Source organism: Sorex fumeus, unplaced genomic scaffold, assembly GCF_029834395.1.
Source record: "Sorex fumeus unplaced genomic scaffold, SorFum_2.1 ptg000100l, whole genome shotgun sequence".
Taxonomy (NCBI): domain Eukaryota; kingdom Metazoa; phylum Chordata; class Mammalia; order Eulipotyphla; family Soricidae; genus Sorex; species Sorex fumeus.
The window spans coordinates 2,353,996-2,361,159 of record NW_026606157.1 but is presented as its reverse complement, the minus strand read 5'-3'; the positions used below and the strand labels follow the sequence as shown (position 1 = coordinate 2,361,159).

Genomic DNA, 7,164 nt, shown 5'->3' with positions numbered 1-7,164 from the left:
ACTGATACCCAAGGACAGTAGAGATAAATTCCATGATTGGAAGCCTGCCTCATGGGCTGGGGGAGAAGACAGCTGGTATAAAGAAGGGATCATTAAGTCAATGATTGTTGGAGGAATCAATCGGGGTGGAATATTTGTGCTGAAAGTAGATAAAGGACCAAACGTGATGGCCTCTCAGTATCTGTATTGCAAACTATAATGCCCAAAAGTAGAGAGAAAGTCTGGAGAAAATTATCTGCCATGGAGACAGTGGAAGGGATGAGATGGGGGTGGGAGGCTACTAGGGACAATGGTGGAGAATGTGCACTGGTGGAGGGATGGGTGTTCGATCATTGTATGACTGAAATTCAAACATGAAAGCTTTGTAAGTGTTGCTCACAGTGATTCAAATATAAAAAAGAAGTACTGTGCAGCATATTTTGTTTTTAAGTGCTATATGCAACTTATCTTTATTTCAAGCAATGTCTTCACAAAACAATTAACAAAATGTCCATGGTTCTTCTCAGTCAAAAAGAAGAATGCATCTTGATTCCAATTTTAAGCTCAATACCTACTTCACAGTTTTCATTCTTCTCAATCGGTACTTTAAAAACAGAAAACTCCATGCAGAGTTTTTTGTCTCCTTTCTAAAGTCTGAAAGGGTTTATGGTTAGCCAACCCTTTCATTTATACACAGGAATTGAATCAATTGAATCTCATGGAGTTGCTATTGGTTTGTACCTTGAGCAATTGTATGTCTTTTGGAACAGGAAAAAAGTATTCCTCGATTTGGTCAGAGTGAGGAAGGATAATATTTTAAGCAATGCTGCATTAAGTAAACTAGCATAAATTTTCCTTCCTAATCATTCATCTTGAGAAAGAGTTTCTTACGTCAAGTTCCAGAATATTTGCTTCCCTCTATACATGTGTTTCTCTTCACCATGTATTTTCTCAAGACATTCTAGATAAATGCATTTCCTAAGCTGCCTTTTCCCTTTATTATACTTAAGTGCTAGTTTTCAGAGACCAGTATATCTCTTCTATGCAAAAAAAAAGTGGTAAGCAGAAAAACATCGTGTATAGAAAAAATCCTAACCTGACAAAAAAGCATTTCCCCTAAAACCATCCGTTTTCAGGAAGACTTCTCACAATAATGGTATACAATCTGCAATGCACATGGCAAGCTATTCTTTCCAAATTGGCGTCATAAAGGGGATCACCAAGTCGAAATGAGGGAGAAGGGAAGGACTTACGTAAGGAGGCTAGAAAAGGAGCAAAGGAATATTCCATCCTTTGAGGAAGGACTTGCCTGCTTGTTCTCACAGCCATTGCACTTGGCAGTACAGTTTCATATTAAAGACAAAAATAAAGAGAAAAGAATAAGCATAAGATTGGGATAAGAATGGATATGGGGGGTTCTGTGCTCACTTTGGCAGCACATATACTAAAATTGGAACAATACAGAGAAGATTAGCATGGCTCCTGCGTAAGGATGACATGAAAATTCATGAAGCGTTCCATATTTTTGTGACCCAGAAGGCAAAAAAAAAAAAAAGAATGCATATGGTGGACTGGAGCAATAGCACAGCAGGTAGGGTGTTTGCTTTGCATGCGGCTGACCCAGGTTTGATTCCCAGCATCCCATAAGGTCTCCGGAGCACCGCCAAAAGTAATTCCTGAGTGCAGAGCCAGGAGTAACCCCTGTGCATCGCCGGGTATGACCCAAAAAGAAAAAAATGGATATAGTCGGGCCAATTTGATGCTACTAAGAGAAAGGTTCAGATGGCTTTATTCCAAGTAGGCCAAGGACACCCCATGGTTCTTTTAGATATTGAGAACTCATCCAAGTGGCTTATCACTAGCACTCAGGCACTCCAGGTCATCAGATGGATTTAGTTGGAGATATTTGCATCAGAGGAGTCTTCAAGAGAAGGTCCATTGGAGTTTTTTGTTTGCTTTTTTTGGGGACCATGCCAGCAGAAGTCAGGGCTTACTTCTTGCTCAGTGCTCAAAATTCATGCCTGCCAGTGCTTTGAGGACCATAAGGAGTTCCAGAGATCAACCCACTGTCAGCTTTGGGCAAGGCAATCACTTTACCTGCTGTACTGTTGGGACAGCCCCAAGAAGGTACATTAGGAACCAAAATTAATATTATCATGGTGCAGCTTCTTTTGGTGGGGACACAATTCAGCAGTGCTCAGAAGGTACTCCTAGCTCTGCACTTAGGAGTAACTCCTGGTACTGCTCAGAGGACCATATGTAGCTGGTAAGCATGTATCTTACCTGCTGTACTGTCTATGGCCAGGTTCTATCTGCATGTTGGTTGGTTTTGCATCTAAGGATAGGTCTTTCACATAGACAAAAGTTTCAGTAATAGTGGGATTTTATAGCAAAATTAAATCTTTCTATACACCATAGAACCTACTAAGGTCTTGCTTAAGTACCTACCAGGGGTCTCTACCCTATTTTAAGAAGTGACTAGAGGTCCAGAGAGACAGTACAGTGGATAGGGTGCCTGCCTTGTGTGCAACCCACCTGAGGAAATCCCTGATAACATATATGGTCCCCCAAACCTCCCAGGAGTGATCCCTGAGCACAGAGTTAGAATTAAGCCCTGAACACTTCCAAGTGTGTGCCCAAAAAACAGTAAGAGAAACAGAGACTGAGAATACATATGATAATGTTTGCTTTTATGCTTGCTTCATTATTTTTATTAAATTTTAAATTCTAATATTATTTGTTCCATTTTAATTCAAACCCCTATAGTGATCTTTGTGATGATATAGCTATAGGATTTTAAACTCTGTTATTAGATGAATCAAACTTTCAGTTTTATATTAATTTTAAAAGATACAATGTATGACTGTAACCAATCCAGAAATATTTAATTAATAACTATCCTGCTCAAGAGAAATCATTGTAAGAAATCATTGATTTAATACAAGCTGTAAGCAGTGAAGGGAAAAATTTTGTACTGAGAATATAGGCATTAAAGATTCTGTTTTCTCTGAGAAGACAAATTGAGAAAGCCTAATCAATCTGAGAAATGCCAGAAATTTAACCATAAGTGAAAGTCTCTTGAAAATAGATTATTTTTCTGTTGTTGAAATCAGCAAAAGGAAATACTAATCAAAAGAAATAACTAATTCTAGATAATAAAATAGAACATAAACCAAAAATTCACATATATATATACATACATATGTAATTGGTATGTCAGACTACCTGTATTTTTCCATAGATAACATTTCCAGGGAATTTTATTTAATACTAGTCAGAATCACTGCGAATTCTAACATCACCTTAATTAGCCAGAACAACCAGTTATTTAAAAATCCTCATTCAGTACCAAGGGCGATAGTTCAAAGGGCTGGAGTGTGAGTTCTATCCCTGCCAAGATATGGTCTCTTAAGCACCTCTGGGATCAATTATCACATAAAGAAACAAACAAAAAAATATGTACCAGATAGTCACCATCTTTCAATCCAAAAATGATCTACTTGCTTCTTTCCTTTTCTCAGCTCTGTGATATAATGACATTTTGGGTAAGTTGACAGTGTACAACATGGTGAACTGATATGCTTGTATTGTAAAATGATTTCTATACTATGGTTGATTATACATTTTACCACCTCATTTTATTAACATTTCTTTTTGTGGTAAGAATATTTTAGGTCTTCTCTCTTAGCATCTTTCAAGTATACATAAGACATTATTCATTGTAATTCAATACATTATATATCCCAAGAACTGACCCAATTTATCGATACACATTTGGACCCATTGGCCACATTTATCCAGCCCCCATCCTGTCTCTCCCGAGGTAACCATAAATCTACTCAGTTTCTGTGAATTATTTTCTTTCTTTTTTTTAATTTCACATAGTTCGTATAATACAGCCGCTGTTTTTATTTGTCTAGTTTATTTCACTTAGCATAATGTTCTCAAAGGGCTGGAGTGATAGCACAGCAGGTAGGGAGTTTGCCTTGCTCGTGGCTGACCCAGTCGACCCGGGTTCTATTCCTCCACCCCTCTAGGAGAGCCTGGCAAGCTACTGAGACTATCATGCCTGCATGGCAGAACCTGGCAAACTCCCCGTGAAGTATTCAATATACCAAACACAGTAACAACAAGTCTCATACTGGAGAAGTTACTGGGCCCTCTTGAGAAAATCGATGAACAATGGGAGGACAGGGCTACAGTGCTAATGTTCTAGAGATCCATTCATTTTCCAAAATAGAAGCAGAACTTTATTCTTTTTGTGATCGTATAATATTTCTCTCTGTGTATACATATGCATATGTGCCACATGTTCATCAGCTGATCTGTTTGTAGACACATGGTGACTGATGTAAATAATATGTCCACAGACATGGACTACAGATAGTTCTTCATGATCCTATTTCCATTTTCTTCAGATATTTATACAGAAATGGAATAATTGAACTCTAGAGCAGTTCTCACCTTCCTCCACTCTTGGATAACATTGAGTTGTCCTTGCTCCTCCTACAGGGAGCTTAAATTTATTGAGTTACTCTCACAGCAGTGCCCCTGAGGCACACCCAATTCCATCGAGCACTAATAATCCTATAATGCTTTCCTCTTTCCTTCATGTCATTTGCATGGTTTATTTAGCTATGTCTTTTTTTGTATAGACACAGGAAGACAATTCATGCTGTGCATTGTAATGTGGGAGTTAAATGACTGCAAAATAATATTTACTTCTGGGCTTCCATATTTACTTGACTTACACCTCGGTTGCCCTTAGCTCTTAGCACTCCAAAAGCAGTGTCCCAACAAAGGGACTGAATGGACCCAGGGCAAACTGTAAGCTACCCTGGCATCGAAAGAAGACAAGCTAAGTGCGATAAGTATAATAAGAGCATGGTCAGGGGACAAATTCTGTTATGACCCAAAAAGTAGTAACTGAATAAAGACCCTGTTAGGGTTAGGAAAAATGAACCTGGCCTGAGGACAGTGGTCAGGAATATATAGTGAGATGTCCCCAGGAAGAGCCAACCTTTAAGCTTATTATATCTCTTACTATGTTCATACAAAATGACTAGAAATATTATGAGAAGTAAATTTACTATGATTGTTTAAATGGATTACTAGCTGAGGAAAGGAGAAAGCAATATACCCGCTCTTGAGCGTATCTCCTAGTAATCTGTAGTTCCGAACCCTCAGATTTTGTCCTTGAGTTAATCTCTTAAAGGAGTAGTGTTACCTCTGTTTGTAATTATGACAATGCTCAACTTCACCTATGTGAGCCCCCACCCTTCATGATTCCTATGTACATATGTTGTAAGAGGAAAGAAGAAAAGGAGTGGACCAAATGTGATGGTGGTGGTAGTTGTGGGGTGTTGGGTCAGGAGGTGGCAGGGATGAGCTGCCAGTAGAGACTGACGACACAGCTCAGTGATTTCAACTGCTCTTTGCTTGACAGGAAATAATTAAAATAAGGAAGAAAAAAGTGATTTTGCTTGCTTCTACTTTTATTATTCTTTACGATATTTGATTTATGGAAAGAAAAATTCAACTAAGTCAATTATAATATTGATTATGTCAAATGTAATGATTCCCAGAAAAAAATGTAAATGGAGATCGGAAACTGGGTTGAAAACAATTATTAGATGTTTGTATCTGTGTGTGCATATATATATGTATATGTGTGTGTGTGTGTGTGTGTTTCTATTTTCTTATTGTATTTCTCAGGATTGCTTCTTTCAGTAAACATTTATTAGGCCAGGCACAGGGCCAGATTCTGAGGATAGAAAATATGAATGATACATTGTTTTTGTCATCAATTAATTCATCATGTAGAAGATATATTCTTTACTTCCCATTTGTAATTTTAGCTTTCCTTTGAAAATGAAGTGAATATAAAATTTCTCTGGGTGAAGTATCTGGGAGAAATACAACCACTTAAAAATTTCTTTCTGGAATTTTCTATTCTTAGAAAATCAAGTCTTTCTCATGCCTTCTTCAGTCTCTGCACAAATGTTGCCTTAACAGAAAGGTCTTGTGTTTACCAGCTTTCTGAAGTAGTGTCCCCATCTTTCCCAAGTTTTGCTTCCTGTGTCCTTCTCCTGTGTGTTCTCTCCTTGGTACTCATCCCCAGTCAAACTATCATCACATTTACTGCTCATCTTTTGAAATATCAGTGTCTAAAATGTAAGTTCCATGAAATCTTAACTTTAAGCTTATTTTGTTCATTCAAGCATTCCTAGAACAGTACCTGTCACATATCTGGTACTCAATAAATATTTGCCAAATGAATGAAGCTACAAATATTGAAACAAAAAAAGTTATTGCTTTTAGAGATTTTAGCAAAGAGAAAACATGATCAATTACATTGAAGGCATTATAAAGCTTTCAAAGAGTAACTCTGTATTCTAGTTATTATTCAATTCCAGCTAAATCTTGGTGAATTTCTTCTACTGAGATAAAAAGTATCAGAGGGTGATTACTCAACTGCACTCAATCCTTATAGGAATAACTCTCTTAAGTAGTTTTTCCCAATGTTCTAAACCTTTCACACAACAACCCTGACCCCCTTCCCATCTTTCTTCTTTCCTACAATTAAGAGATTTGTCATGAGGGGTTCTAAAGACATGTAGCAGGTACGGCAATTTTCTTGCATTCAGCTGTGCGATATTCAACCCCTAGCACCTCAGTTCCTTCAAGGAATGATCCCTGAACACAACCATTAGTGGCCCCGAAACAAAAACAAACATAAACAAAACAAACAAACAAACAAAAATGTTAAGAGAGATTTTCACCTGTCGGCTTCCTTGGAATACACTGGGGGCCCAGAGGAGTCAAATAATCCTCAAGTAAGAATCGCTGAATTAAAGGATAGAAATCAATATATCCATAGATGTGAGTTGTTGTTAATGTTATAGCTAATATCGTATTCTTCACTTACCAAAAAATAACTACTATTTATACAACTTCATCCTAAGCCTATAGAGATTGTTCAAAAATAGTCAATGATCTAAAAGTACTAATCATTTCGAATTTGTTACTAGTGATTATGAGCATTAAGACAGAGCAATTTTCATAAGAATGTTCTTACTCTTTTTCTTATTGATGAAAGAGCCACTGTAAAATTCAAGTGCAAGAATTTCCTAACTTTTAGGTTTTGGTTGGAAAGAGGTATTTGAATTCAGAAGAGGATAAATA

General features: G+C 37.3%; 1 non-coding gene across 1 annotated transcript; it reads left to right on the top strand.

The window, feature by feature from the left end:
* The first annotated feature begins 1,399 nt into the window (after nucleotides 1-1,399).
* Nucleotides 1,400-1,506, top strand: LOC130042489 (U6 spliceosomal RNA). Its single transcript, XR_008795237.1, has one exon. It is a non-coding gene; the product is annotated as a U6 spliceosomal RNA (small nuclear RNA).
* Nucleotides 1,507-7,164: the final 5,658 nt, after the last annotated feature.